Source organism: Lissotriton helveticus, chromosome 2_2, assembly GCF_964261635.1.
Source record: "Lissotriton helveticus chromosome 2_2, aLisHel1.1, whole genome shotgun sequence".
Lineage (NCBI taxonomy): Eukaryota > Metazoa > Chordata > Amphibia > Caudata > Salamandridae > Lissotriton > Lissotriton helveticus.
The window spans coordinates 407,591,435-407,607,718 of NC_136060.1; positions in this window are offsets into that span (position 1 = coordinate 407,591,435).

Sequence of the window (16,284 nt, forward strand, 5' to 3'; positions counted from 1 at the left end):
CCAAGAGATGGAAGGCTGCCACACCCCCTCACCTCCGACACTGGTGCTTGTCACTGACTAATTGGGCGCGCGCTGAACACTCTGTTCTGCAGCGGGAGGAAACGGCGGGGCTCAGGAAGTTCCCCATTGCACACCAATGGGAGGGCATACTACACTCCTTCCTGCAGAAATGTGTGGAACAGGGAATCACGTGAAGACATATGCACTCCCACTCCCCCCCCTTTCCTGATATGGCGCCACTCTGATTACACTTGACACTCCATATGACCTCCTATTGCCGTCGGTCTCGGCACACTGTCTGACTGGGGTTTTTCATGTTTCATACTGCCACCACCCACCCCAATCCCGATGCCCCGCCGCCACCTGACAACGGCGGTGACGGCCCGGGCAATACGCCGCGACGCCACACCCTCCGACCGCTCGGAAGACCCCCCCACTAATGGCCTTGCTCCACGGACGACACGCACTCCCCCTGGGCCCCGGCCCCCCCCCTGTCTGCCTACCCCGAGAGACGCGGTTGGCATACTAACGCGGGCTTCTACCTACCAGGCGCTATGGCGGACTCTACACACACCTACCCCTACCCACCTCCCGCGAAACCCTTGTCCCCCCTGTTTCATAGTTGGTTGTTGATCTGAGTTCATCCTCTGTTAGACCATGTCCATACGCACGCAACTCCATGCTTTATATCATTTCATGTCACAGGACACCCTCGGGTGTAGCAGCCGAGGAATGGACACCCCACATGGGCACTGAGGCGCAGTACATTTCTCCCCGCTGATGCGGACACACATGGAGGTTACACGCCCCGTTCACCTTAAGTCGCTAAACACCCTCCATGCTCCTTCACACGATGATACGCCCGTCCTACTGCCGACTCTCATAGGAACACTCGCAACCGATAAGCATTGGTAGCGACGGACAAGATCATCGTTATAGACACAGATAGGGGTAGTTTCAGCGCACCCACCTAGAACCACTGCAGCCATGCTGAAAAACCCTTAGACCGCACACATGCTGAACACTGACGATGTACACGTCATGATGTAATGTGAAATGTTGTTATACGCTGCCGGACCCCAGGGTTGCCGGGCTTGAAGCTGTGTTTACTCTCTTTAAATGCTCTGAACTCCGCTGACTGCAGCTGGCCCGACTGGGTTGTAAGCAATGCAGATGTGTACACTGTGCATTGGACGAATAAAGGTCTTTCTTAAAAAAAAAAAAAATAATGAGTTGGACCCTGAGGGTGAACTAAGAAATAAGTAATTATCATTAGAATCTGTAATCCTGGCCCAATTCTCCTGGCATTCCCCATTTTGGCCCGGACATGCCCCTGGAGGCCCCATTCGTATTAAGATGCCACTCATATAAAGTTCCTAAATGGGCCTTTTACAGTTTGACTAATGTCTTCTGCTGTCGAGTGATGTGTACAGTCTGTTACAGTAATTCAGCAGCAGAGACATAAGAAGCCGTAACTTGTGAGATTGGGTTGGCTTTAGGGCTTATGGAGACGCTACTGCAAAAGTTTAAAATAATGAAGGAAACAACACAGTTAAATATAAATTGGCTTAGTCCGCTGGGTGGAATGCTGGCAGACTTACGGACATGACTGACATTTTTCTGATGCCCGGTGTTAAAGTCCTTACTTTATGGATCCAGATGGCTCAGGGGCATATGCTTGCGGACTTAATGGAGCGGGAAACACATTCAGCAAATAGCACTGTGGCAGGTCGGGGGGGGGGCGGAAAGGAAGGAGGCCTGAGTTGGTCCTTCAGGTGTTGGGTCATGGAGTCTAATTTAATTCAAACCATCATTGACATGCTTGTCAGTTTGGCTACTATGTAGTGAATGTACCCAAAGACAATCAATATACAGTCACATCTATGAACAAACATGTAGACTGAGCAGTACACCTATAGGCATTAATTTACAGACAGAACATTCATACAGACACAAGTACACACAGTTCAATAGGCATGCAGACACAGGCACACAAAGAAAACCCACATGCAGGCAACCGTGTAAACAGACAACAAACTGGATTATGCATAAGCAGGCAGACAACACACATACAGACACACAAGGCACAGACAGCACACATAGAGCGATATCTATGAAAGTTATTGTTTGCTATTTCCAAATAGCGATTTAATAGAAATCGCCATTTGGAAATCACATAATGAGATGTATGAAGGAGAGTATCACACTATTAGCAATATCGTCGAATTTGCTATCGCAATTAGGAAATTTCCAATTTGGAAATCGCATAGATGCAATTTCCAAATAGAGAATCGTAATTCAGAAAAGTCGCATATTGGGTGTAGAATGATGATAAAACATCCAGGAAGTTTAGAAATACAAGGTGTGGCAGAAGCCTAGGAAGGTGTTGGAAGGAAGGTGTGTTCTAGTGTGACTACTGGCAGTGACATTTACTTTTCCCTACAACACCATGTCTGAGGCTGATGGGGATAAGGACCTTGGCAGCAGTAAGTGCAAAGTGAAATTTTCAGATTAGGAGCTAGAGCTGTTGACCGAGGAATGTGTGGCCCACATGGACCAGCTGTTTGGCAAATCATATTTCTCTGTACCTAATGCACAGAAAACCAACATTTGGAACTTATCCTGGAAAAGTAAACACTCTTGGTGTCACCCAGAGGACCACACCTGAAATAAGGAAATGCCTACATGACCAAAGATCCCGCACTAAAGAGATGGTGGCCAGCAGGATGGCTGAGGCTCATTGCACAGGTGGTGGACCCTTCAAACATCTTTCTCTCACTCCAATGGAATCACTTATTGAAGGGACACTTGAACCTGAAAGTATGATTGGAGTGTCAGGCATTGACACCTCTTATTGTGCAGGCTCATGCATAATATTTTCTTGCATAAATTTTTCCATAAAATGTTGTTTGTTAGTCTTCATGTACATCTTAGCTATAAAAACTCCATTTAGATGTTTGCTGTAATTTGAAAATGCATTATGGGAGTTGTAGTACAACTAAGTTATTTGGGGTACTGTATGTCGATGCATAAACTACACATATTTACATATAATCTTCATATTAAAAACCCATACATCACATTATCAACAATATTTCACAAATTTAGTAACCATGTATTTATAATAACAATAAACATACTTTTCCACAGATTACACCCAGGATGTGTTTGAAATCATTGAGGCTGACAAATCAATTGACACACTCCTGGAGATTGAGTACAGCACAATTGCTACTCCTATGCTTGTGACTCAAGGCAGGTGATGAGGTGCAAACAGAAGGCAGGAATGCCACTTCTTCTGTGTGCAGGCCACACAGACAACGTAGGGTCTAAAAACAAACAGTTCACAATGAGGATGTCTCTGATGACTTGTCAGACAGTTCAATTGTTTGGTGGCCTTGAGAAATCAATCGTCACAGTACAGTGCCTGCAAGCCAAACAGATTAAAACAGTGAATAGGCTTCTGCAAAGCATGCCACATTCAATGATGCAATTGCAAAAGGTCAAGAGCTTTGGATTGCTGCCATGGAGAAGGAGCAATGTATGCAAAGCCGCAGGCATAAGCAGCACATGGTGCGCTATGACGCATTTACAAATTCAATAAATCGATTGGCAGTAGCCACCACCTGAAAGTGAAGATGGCTCTAGAGTCAGTGGCATATCTGTGCCAGATGGATGCTGTACAAGGTGAACTCACCAAAACACATCTGGCACAGATATATCCCCAACTCCATAGCTAAGTCCTGCTGAGAAGGCACCTACACCAGAGGTTGTAAAAAGTTACTTTTGTATGAACTCAGATGTAATGATACTAGATTGTTATATTTGTGTTCTCACAATTTGTTGCTTTGATTTAACAATAACACCTATAAAGATACAGTTGATTATGCATAATTGCACTACATTGTTACAACCTGAACGAAAGGTTATCTTTCATTTTTAATGGGAAAACATTACCATCATGTATGTTGCTCGTCATTCTTACCTAAAAAATAGTTGTTTGGGATCTCTGTGCATCGTACTCGACCCTCTGCTGCACGTGTGCCGGCCTGCTGAAACTGTATTGGTGGTAGTTCATCATCTGAGTCTGATTCTGGCTCTATGTTGACATTGTGAAGACCCTTCCTCATGGCTATGTTGTGAAGAATAGCACGTGTCAATGATTTTGCAACAGGTCTCAGTTCTGTACAATAGTGTTAACCAATCTTATGTAGGCATCTAAAACGTGATTTCTGTATTCCAAACGTCCACTCAATTATTTATCGTGTTGTTTTATGTGCCCTGTTATATTGCTGTTCACTTCTGGTTCTTGGATTCAAATATGGTATCAGTACCCAAGGGTGCAAGGCAATGCACTGTCTCCTTAAATAGTTTACTAACAAACCTATATAGTATTAGAAGGGAAAACAATTAGATTATTTTACAAAGATGCTACTGAACAATGTATGAACTGAGTTTGTAATCCTATAATCAAGTAAAAAACCATCACCAAATTCAGACGGTTATTTATTCCACCGTGTTGGAACATAAATGAGCCATCTGCGCTGCCTGGGAATCTGGCTGCCACAAGGTCAGTTATGATGCATGAGGCATCACACACTACCTGAACATTGAGTGAATGGGTGCTTCACCTGTTCCTATAAATGAATTTATTTGCAGAGGGGGGCATACGGCAATATGTGTGCCATCAACACAACTAATACCATTTGGAAACTGTGCTACCCAATAAAACATTTGTTTCGTGGGTTGTATATCTTTCGGAGTGTTTGGAAACAAATTGGTTCAATTTACCCACCATAATGTTCAAAACCCTATAAAAAGAACTAGAAAATGCACTTTGTGACATTCCCGCTGCCGCTAATATATCTCCCAGGTAACTACCAGAAGCTAAAAGGTGTAGGCAACACAAAACTTGCACATGTAGTGGAATTGCATTGCTTCTGGCTGTTGAGGTTTGTAGCTGAGGGTGTAACTCCGCTATTAAATCCAACATTACCTCACTACTCAGTCTATACTGCTCATAAATCTTCTCAGTCTGTGCAAACAGGTTGACCTTCACCCTTAATATCCTCTCCTGTCTCCTCTGCCTACCAGCTAAAATCCTCTTCCTCCTCTCCAAAACATAGTGAGCCACCATTCTGAAAGAGCCAAATGCGTTTTAGATGACTTTTTATAGTTTGCACCTGGTTACCACCTGGTACTCATTGATGGTATTTGCATTTCCTAAATGGCCATTTTGCGCAGATCGCAATTAGGAAATCCTTTGTGCTTAGTGCTAGCGAATCGTCATTTGATAATACCAATTTGCGATTTCCATTTTCAAAATGTAAATGATGCAATGTCTACATAATGGAAATTGCAAATTGGACCATCGAAAATAACTTTCATACATACCAAAAAACACCATTTTGCTTTTCCTAACAACCTGAAATAGCGATTTTAAATGGTAGAAAATGCAAAATTGCCTCATACATTCGGGCCATAGAGGCACGCATACACAAAACTGTGGTTGGATGGACCCACTTCTAGAAGGATCAATATGTTCATAAGTGATGGTGGGTGAATGAGTGGATATGGATATGAGCGTATCAATCAATCAATAAATTGATTGATTGAATATATAAACAAACATCATGAAATCTGACATAAGGTGTTTATGTTTGAAAATGCTACTTGCGTCTATTTTGTTGGTTCAAATGGACTTAAAGTGTCTCCTGTACTGGGATTCTGCTTGTGATTGACTTACACACAAGATGACAAGTTCATGTAAAGCATGGTCAGTGCATTCTGCACAAATTTGTGGGTATGAGTACCACAAAGCATCTACTGTTGGCTCTACGCTGTGAGAATCTGTGGCACTGAAAACAGAACAATTTATTTTCAAGGTGATAGGAGAGAGATACGCAGTGAGGAAAACATAATGACTCCATTGTGAGCAAATTATGGCTCTCATGAGCAATATTTGTTGGGAAAAGAAAAGCATACAGTCTGTTTGGTCACCCAGACATTCTATGAAATACACACTAGCAATTACATTAACACTGACACCGTCATGGAGAGAACATTCACTTGAATGAATATGAACCAATTGCATGAGGAATTTCCATATCAATCATATGTTACTTTTGTGCCGGGCACCAATGATAAATGTCACAATGTTACATTTCCCTGCCTCTAATATTGCTCTGTCCATTGTATTTTACATACACAATGGGCCTGATTTACAAAGGTGAATACAGTTGTTTGCTTCTGTTCTATTTCCAAGTAAATTCATATATAAAGCGGATATCCTACTTGACATTTTAGGAGTGTGTGGTGCTGTTGATGCCTTCTGTAACAAACTATTCTTTACTGGATCATGAGCTGTCTTATACTTTCAAGGCAACTTGTCCTCGTCATTGCTGTTCTACTTCCTCTCTTGTGATAAGGGTATACTACTCAAATAATATGAAGGAAGGAGTCTTTTAAAATTATTATTTCTGTGTGTGTCAAACCTGTTTATGGGAGAGTTCACTTGATGCATTCTTTCTTGGCAGATGAAAACCAAAGGGTAGATTGTATATTGGAACACCTTTTCTCTGAAACTGTGCACATGGAGCAATTTGTCCTACAAATATATAGGTGCTAGACCCATTCTACTCCTCTTTTTACCCCATTATTAAGTTAGGCTCCAAAGTGTAACAGATTGTTTCATGTAAGCATTTTATGTACTCATTACCCCCGCGTACCTTCCAAATGCAAAGTCTGTCCTGTGGCCTTAAGTGGAGTTTGGACCTGACTTGAATATGTGGAGGAGAAATGAGTTCAAACACTGAATAAACTACAAGGGACAATTGTTCACAATCACTAAGGTTCTTGTCATTATCGCCAAAGTTTTATGTTAAAAATGCAAAACTCAGAAACTTTTACAGGGAGGTATCTCACTAAATGAGTAGTTTCTGATAATTCTGACCAGGGCTGGACAGGACATCTGCCAGAATAAGAAGTATGGGGTTTAAGACACACACTTGTCTTAAGCCTGGGGGGCGGGGGCCTGAATTTTTCTGGACAGATGAGCAGCATCTCCTACCTTTATTCTAACCCTGGTATTGGCATGAAGAAGGATCAGGACTTGCAGCAGAGGGTGAGGTATATTCCAGCTGGCAAGTTTATTCCACAGCTTGCCACTGTCTATTCGATTAAACACTGCTTTTTAATCTATGAAACAGAGGTATAGGGGCTGATAGTTTTTGTTGTATTGATCTAACTATAATGATAATTCGAAAGTTCATAATCTCCTTCCCAATCAAATGAATAAGCCCCCACCCCCCCAGGTATCGTCACTCCAGAAGACTGAATAAGATCACAGCCGCAAAATGGGAGGCTGCCTTGACTTTGGTCTCTGTTGGGTGGCACAACACTCCCTCTCCCACAGCAGAGGGCTTTCGTGACTGGATCAATAGGGATCTAGACACAGTTGCCCCTTTCAGAAATTGTGTAATTAAAATGATAAAACCTTCTGCCTCATGGTTCTCAGATGAACTCAAGTCCTTGAGGCGTAAATGCCGTAGACAAGAATGCAAATGGCGCAGTGACCCCTGCCCCAGGGAGAAAGCCAAGCAGCTATCTCTGCTGCGGAACTACAAACACGCCATCTTCCAGGCTAAATCTCGTTTTTTAACAGAAAGGATTTTGTTGGCAAACAATTCTTCCAGCATGCTTTTTAAGGTAATTAAGGAGATTTCGGAGCCACTGCAGCAACAGCCTATGATTGCCGCCCAAGTTTTCTGTGAAAAAGTAGCAATCTACTTTGAGGACAAAGTCCTGAAGATCTTCCACAAGTTTACTCCTTCTGAAGACGATGATTCTGTCAGTGAGGAAACTACGGAGGATGGCGTTGAACCGAGCCCTGGGGAACTCGTACAGGTCACCAGTAAGAATGTTCTGTCTTCTTTTTCACCTATCTCGGTTCAACAAACTAAAGAACTTCTTCTTGGTCTTAAATCCAGGGCACCCTCGGACCCCTGCATGGCCTCTACACTCAAATTGGTGCCGGATCTAGTAGCTAATTTTCTGTACGAGGTCTTTAACAGAATACTTTTATACGGTTGCTACCCGGGGATTTGGAAGGAAGCCATTGCTTTTCTGCTCCTAAAGAAACCCAGTGCCGACCCCTCGGAGCTGGACATTTTTCACCCTATTTCCGTTCTCCCCGCTCCAGCAAAAATCCTGGAGAAATTCATCAACACATAATTGATGAAATACATTTAATCCCAGCAAATGTTACATCGCTCCCAGAATGGGTTCCTCGCCGGTCACAGCACAGCATCTGCCCTTATCGCAGCCACTGACTGTATCCGGTTGCAGGTTGATCAGGGGGCTTGGCTATGTTGATTCTGCTTGATCTGTTGGCAGCATTCAACACTGTCTCCCCAGTGCTCATGGTCCAGCACCTTCGGGAAGTGGGGGTTACGAGAAAACCCATGCAGCTTCTTCACTCTTTTATAACAGGCAGAATACATACTGTTAGCTGCGGAGGCTTCAGAACAAAGGCTTTTGGCCTCCCATGTAGGGTGCCTCACTTAGAGCCAGATGTAGGTAATTTCCATTTACAGATTCCTTAATACCGAATTTTACCGATTCGGTATTTAAGAATCGGTAAATAGAATGTAGGTAAAAAAAATCGGTAAATTGTACTGATCCGGTAATATTCAATATTACCGATTCGGTATTTATTGAATCGGTAATAAGGAATACCTTCACATTCATTCCTATGGGCCTGGAGGCCCATAGGAATGAATGGGAAGCTATTCACTATTACCGATTCGGTAAATACCAAAACGGTAATAGGGGGAGCAAATTCAAGGGTGGCAGGGTGGCACATTGACACCTTGTTGCACACCTGAATCATGTATGTGTGCACATGTGACGCACATACATGCCCTAAGGGCATGTATGTCTGCCACATGGCACTTTTAAAAAAGCACAAAATTGCTTTTTTAAAGGTATTCGGTATTTACCACCAACTTGTAGTTGGTGGTAAATAACGAATCCTTAAACCAAAAATGCACTCACTTGGGTGCTCCCCACATAAGATTTAAGGATTCAGTAATTTACCGATTCCTTAAATTAAGGAATAGGTATTTTACCTATTCCTGAAAATAACAAATCAGTCAATTACCGAATCCTTAAATCCAGCCTCCTACATCGCAAAGGGCTAAATACCGGTCGGTAACAGGAAATTTACAGATTTTCGGCTGTTACCGACCGGTATTAGCCCAACTACATATGGCCTTAAGCCCTACCCTTCTTAACCTCTATGTGATCTCTCTGGCCGAGCTGGTGAGATCTTTCGGATTCTAGGTGCTCTCCTCGCGTACGACACTTAAATCTTTGTCTCCATCACCAATGACTTACAATCAGTCGCTTAGAAGTTTAATCCGTGCATGTCAAACATTATTCACTGGATGATGGGCAACTCATTAAAAATCATTGCAGACAAGACCGAGGTGCTAGTATTTCGCTCACAGAATTCCTTCTGCTCTAACCCTTGGTGGCCTGCACAGAAAGCGGGCCCCTTCCAGCCCCGGTAAGGACAGCAAAAAATCTGGTGGTTATTTTTGACGAGGGCTTGACCTTTGATGTCCAAGTCAGCCACACAGTCAGCACCTGTTTCTACATTCTAAGAACTCTTAGAAAGGTGCTTCCGTTTATTCCTTCTGAACTGCATCGGCCCGCCATCATTACACTGATTACCTCCCGTATTGCCTACTGCAATGCCCTTTACCTTAATATCAATGCGGTATCACTGAATAGGCTCCAGGTGGCACAGAACGCAGCAGCAAGCATCCTTAGCATCAGTCCGCCAGAGAGGGGACCTGTACCTTACACTGGCTCCCTATCAGGAAGCTTATCTCCTTCAAGGTCTTGAGCACGGTATACAAGGCCATGCATAAGAAAAGGTTCGCCCCAACTTAAATCCTTGTTTCAATGATATACTCCAGGGAGGACCTTGAGATCATCCACACAGAAAAACTGGTCTCGCCCAGATTTCGTTTTTCCAGATGGGGTGGCCGCTACTTCTCGGTTGCCGCCGCCAAGCTTTGGAACTCACTGCCCCCTTCCATCGCCAACGCAGGCTATCTTTCGGTCTTCAGGAAACTTCTGAAAACATGGCTATTCTCCTCTTAATCGGCTGTTTGTGCTTCTCTCTTTGCTTTTGTCACCAGCGCCTTAACAACTTCGGATATAGTGTGCTTTACAAATACCATCCTATCGAGCCAGTAAATTTAATATAGTTCCCATGCCTTTTGCAAACCTTGTTTGGTTAAAGGGAATCAAACACCTTTCGGCAGTCCAGGATGGTAGCGCCTCAATGAACCAGCCAGCAAAGTATTTTAGCTCAACATCTAGGAGTGATATAAGTCGGAAATGTGCAGTCTCAGGGTCGTTTCAACCTTTGTAAATTCGAGAAATAATTGAGCATGTCCAAAGAGGAGATGGCGTTAAGAGTGGTAATGCTCTCAAAGACTAACTCCAAGTTATTTACCCGGAAATATTTATTCTTTTTGAAAATGGCAGATGAAAGGCCATTTAGGCCAGGAGCTCCATCGCGGTGGTTTCTTGAAATTTGGCCTTCAATTGTTGCTGCATGAAACTGTAGAGGACAGAAAGCCTGTATTACACTGGGAATCTTTTGAAACTTTTGTGATGCCATTGACTAATAAACTGCAGTCTTGCTCAGATGCAGCCTGCTCTCAGATTGGCCGTAGTGCTTTGAGAGATACTCAAACCAGCGCTCTCCTTGGATGTTAACTGTTGTTTTAGTTTTTGAGGGATAATTTAGGTTGCTCACTGTTTTCCATAATTTCTCATGATTGTTGGTTTTTAAATCATGTAGAAGTCTGGAACAAAATTCATTGTTAGTCTCTATTTTTAATTCCCATCTGCATTTCCTGTAGGCGGACCTTGCTTTTATCATTTTAACTTTCAAGGAATGGCTGCTTGAAGTTTTTTGATAAGCCTGGAGGGCTTGGTTTGTGGAACGCTTTAAGTCTTTTAGTTTTCTCTGAGTGTTCGTCCTTGTTGCTCTGTGTTGGTTATTAGCACTTCTTCCAGAAGTTGTGCATTGGGCAACACATTCCATAGTGAATTGGTCCTGGGTGCTGTAGGTGGCCTTTGGCTCAGACAAATGAGCCAGGAATTAACTTTTTCTGACTCGGAGAATCCATGAAATGTCAATTTTAGTCTTTTAATGTTTATTGCATGAATACTATCATGTATTACTTTGTCTCAGGGGTGGTTATCAGGGATAATGGCAAGGCACAGTTCCTGTGGTAGGTGGTCGCTTTTTCCCCTGGGTATTATGGGAAAAACTGATGACAGGATGGATAAGGGGTGAAGAGGGCACAATTAAGTTTAGTAAAAAGCTGTTTTTTGTGGTTATGGAATGTAGAGAACGGAGGCTTGTCAGTCGGGAAACAGCCATTGATTGCTCTTAAACTAAGAAACTCTAACTCCTTTAGGAGCTCTCTGCCCTTTTTGTAGTATTTGAAAGCGAGATTTTGAGCTTGTGCCAGAATTGACCAATATGCATTCTGAGAGGGTAAAAGCTCATCCTCTTGCTGGCACCCAAGCAGATTCTTATTAAAGTCACCTGAGGGTATTATTTCAGTTGACATGGGCCTATCTTGGAGGACACAGTTTTCCTTTTTAAGTACTATTATTACTGTCCTCGGTCTCCTTCTTACTTTAAAATGTATTTTATGTTACTTGTGAAGTGCTCCTCTGCTCATGTGTTTTCATATAGTATATTTAATCAATAAAATAAATTAATACAACTATTTTGTCCCGCTTGTCCTACCTGCCCTCTTACAAAAGTGTTTACTGTATTAAATTTGCTGACTTGCTATGATTGAGTGTACACCAATATGTGAAATGCCTTTGCCCTTTTTACATTTGTCACATATTTCCTTTTCTGTCTCTTACAGATTTTTTTGCCCTCCTGTCCCTGCTGGTGGCGAACATTTGTACTACTGGGCGCCTTGATCCAAAGCATCATAAATCAACATTTGCTACACTGAAGACAATTAGGATCATATTGACCTTATAGTCTGAACTTTGCTCCACTTGTCTTAGCCATATGTTCTAATGTGATTGTGACCACAGCTCTGTCCACTGTGCCAGGATTTGCTATGTGTTTGTGGTTTTTCCTCTGGGTTAAAATACAAGAGGAATACTAATGAGGCAAGGGCAGACAAGAATGCACTGATTACTTAGTGGTAATCTTCAATAGTCTAATTGCTCTTCCTCATCCCTTATTAGTAAGGTGAGTCCACCTCCCTCAGGAACCACCTGACCCAGCCAAACAAAACAAAAAACTTTCCTAAACACTCCTCCAAACTCCTCCTCCATCCCTTCACTTGAGGAGGGACAGTGAAGGCTGAGATGACCATGGAACTTCCCCAAGCTTTGGAGACCAAGGATGTCACAACAGACAGTGAGGGAAGGACATAAATACTAGATCGAGGAAGGGTAACGGAGATTCCTGGTTGGTAATTGACACGTTACTGCTTCAGCTTTCCATGTCCCAGTCCTTACATTATGCGAGGAAGTAACAAAGTGGAAAACTCACGACCCTATCCATAACCAACTACAGGTAAACCCCTGGCACCTCAAGATGCCACCAGAAGTAACACTGCAACTGTGGAGGACACATAGCATTGAGAAAGGGCCACCTGCACCGCAATAATCCCACCATAGACCATTAAACGCTCGCATCTCACAAGAGAGGGAGTCGAACAGCAGGACTAGTTCCACATGCTCAACTAATTAAATGACAGAATTTCTAAAGGTCAGATAGAACTGAAAGATACCATACCCACCACAACATGGACAGGTAGGAATCAGGACTGAAAGGTCCTCAAGAGGAAAAGAAAAAGAATGCCATTGACAAAGAAGACCCTCAAATGAAATAGGTCCAAAACTGACCACCAAGACACTCCTCTAGGGGCACAGAGTGTCCTGTCACAAGGATCACCATGTGTGACAGCACCACTGGAGACAATAAAGAGGATCCCATCCAAGGAGCCTGAAGGAGGCCACCAAACAAAGGACACCACTTTAGGTAGAGAGATGCCAAAAAGCAAGAGCCACAGGAGGAATAAGCCTGATCTTCCAAAAAAATTCAGGACACAGCAAGGTGATAGGAATATTCTTACAAATCAACAGGCTAAAAAAAAAAAGCAAACAGCAGACATTTACCAAAACAAGGCAGGTCAGTCGCTACTGCTCAGTCGGCCCCACAAAGCAGTGTCTGCAGGGATAGGTCAAAGAACAGGGAGTTATGTGGCTTTATAATCCCACAGGGAGGTGAGGGCCTGAAGAGCATGATGGAGGAAAGGACTTATGCCTGCTGGATCAGGTAGTGTCTGGTCGAGGAGGATTCTCCTCATTAACCTAAGGACTGGGAGTCTGGGACGAAGGAGGGTTGAGGAGATAATGCCAAAGGACAGCCACCTTTTATTGGGGTTACCTTTGTATTTCATCGTTGAAGACAACAGAGAAGGTCAAAGCCCATACATTGCAGTTATCTCATCTAGTACGTCGAGAAGTTTGCCCTATAGCCTTGTTCTGATTTCAAAACAACTTCGTTGTTTTTCTTCAGAGCATTTTTTGTGGAATGCGTCAATACTTTGGCTGCATACAAGCAGCGAAGTAAGGAAAAGCTCAAAGGGCTCCGGTCACAAAACTATTTGTAAGTGCAAATCTGATTTTCATGCGTTTACAGGTGCAGGCTATTATCAAAAGTAATCATTTTACCTAAATACTTTTACCTAGATATAATAACATCCCCCGGTGTGCTTATAACATTAATGTCACACTCTACAGGTGAGGAGCGCGAATTCCAAGTTGGATGTTGCCCTGTAACGTTTGGGAAAACCAATAGACTCAAGCGTTTTTGAGTATTCTCACACTCTTTTCCAACCAGTCGTCACTTTGCAATTGCCAGAGATTAACACCTGTTAAATCCAAGAGCCAATAGCTTTTTGTGTTGCAGTTTTTATATATTGCGAACTCGAGCAACAGTTACCTTACACAAGGGCACATTAATTTTTGGTAGGCAGGGGGAGCTTAAGCAAATTGCCCAGAATCACAAGATGTTGAGTGGACGCCGAGATTCGAACCTGCATCGCCAACTCAAACGTCAGCAGATCTAACCGTTATACCATACCCTTAAATGTTTCCAAGTTATGAGGATGATGGAACACACCGAAAATTGCGTGAGTAGTTGTTTCTCCACAGAGAAGAATAATTTCCCTGTGAAGAAAACAATGTAATAAAATCGTGCTGTTGGAATTTTAAAAAATGGCATTTTAGCAAAACGTTCACAATGTACAATTGCACTAGTGCAAATATATTTATGTCTGGCAGTAGCAAGATCACTACTTATCGGGTATAATCACTTTAGTGTCCGTGTTTCCATTCACATGATTTTCCCTTCAGTTAATTTGCAGACTTATTATTTCCATGTCAGACTGAGATTGTTAAAATATAAACCATGTCTTTTTTTCTGAAAGAGTTGCTCTGTAAATTCCAATTAATTTACTGTCCAAGAATTACATTGCAGCGAGGACAGAAAGTCGTCTTTCCTCTGGCTTTCCACCCTAAATTACAGCTTTCTCGTTAAAACCGCCCACACGTGTGATAATTACGCCAGGGGCCTAGGAACTGTTTGAGCCAATGTGAAAGATAGCCTGCCAAATGGAACTGCAGTTAAAATTAATTTTTCGACGTTATGTTCTGTACTTTTCGAGTGAGTGCAAACCAAGCGAGTTGCATTTTTTAAGTCCAAGGCTTTGTGTTTCTGCAGCCGTTTATAAAACAAAGAATATTTACAGCAAATGAGACACATTGTAACAATTACTAATGCGTAGCTACTCTCTCTGCACCAATGTCTATCAAAAGAATAGTGGATGCAAAAACACCCCTGCACAAATAGCACTTGCTCCCAGACTTAGTTGTGTTTTTGCAACAGTTAAGGAGTTATGTACAAAACATGAGTGGTAATGTGAACTTATTACCTAATTTTTTACATTTAACATTAACATTTCCCTCCTGTCCAAAGCTGCCAGGTTGTGCAATTTCCTAGGAGATAACGCTAAATTGGGTGCAAATCAAAGTTCAACAAGAGCCTGAAACACACATCTTGTTTTTAATTCCTCTGCAATGCAGCCTACCTGCCAGTATTCAGATGCATCTGCATACTATTACAGCGGTGGCTCCTCCACTGCTCTGTGAGCAGTACAAAAAATAAAAATAAAATGATGATAACACAATGTAATTATTTTATTTTTCCGTACTGGCTTAGGCGCGGGGTGGGGCTGGGCTCGCCAGGGCTGGGGGAGCAGTGGCGGACACTCTCTAAGGGCCTAATAGCGAGTCTGGCGGTCCGAGGACCATCAGACTCACAGGAACACAGGGTGGCGGTCCAGCCACTGCCGCACGGGCAGTCTGACAATTACAACTTTGGCGATCGGACCGTCATTGCACCACCGCAAACCCCAGGGAACAGCCGGTGGCACAAGGCTCAGTAATATTCTGGTGGTGCCTCTGCGGCAGCGCCAGGCATATTACGCATTTCAAGACCACCAGCGGTGTCATGGATGTCTTTTCTTAATGAAAAGGCTGGCGGTCTTGAAACAAAGGGGTTCCTATAGTGCCCCTTGTTGCCCATGTGCATGGGGATGCATGCAGGGGGGCACAACATGTGTCCCCCTATGTGCATATACCCCAGTTCCTGCACCACATGGACTTAAGTGTCCATGCAGTGCAGGAACTGTTTTTGGCGTTTCCATTTCGGTCTTCATTTTCAGAGACACCACCAAAAAATGCCTGCCAGATATGAGGAAACTCGTAATCTGGCGGACGGTGCCCACACAGGTTTAGTGGTGAGGGAGCGGACTGCTGGCATGGTGGTTTGCTCCAGCACTGCTAAATTCGTAATCTGCCCCATAGTGTGCATGACATTTTGACTGACCATCTTGGGCCGGCCAAACAATCAGGTGCACTTAGCATGTTCTCCACCTGGTTGTATTGCACAGCCTGAGTAAAAAACATGCACCGGCTTCCAGTCCCTGTCTGAGTGGCAAACCACAACGCTCAGACCAATCATTAGGCTGCTGTTCTGCTGGTGACAGCAGCGTCATGATTGGCTAGGGGAGCCTGGGAGCCTGTGTACTTCCTGCTTCTAGGAGTCGATGACCAAGAGGACCAAGAGGCGGCTGCCGGCCTGCAGGTAAGCGA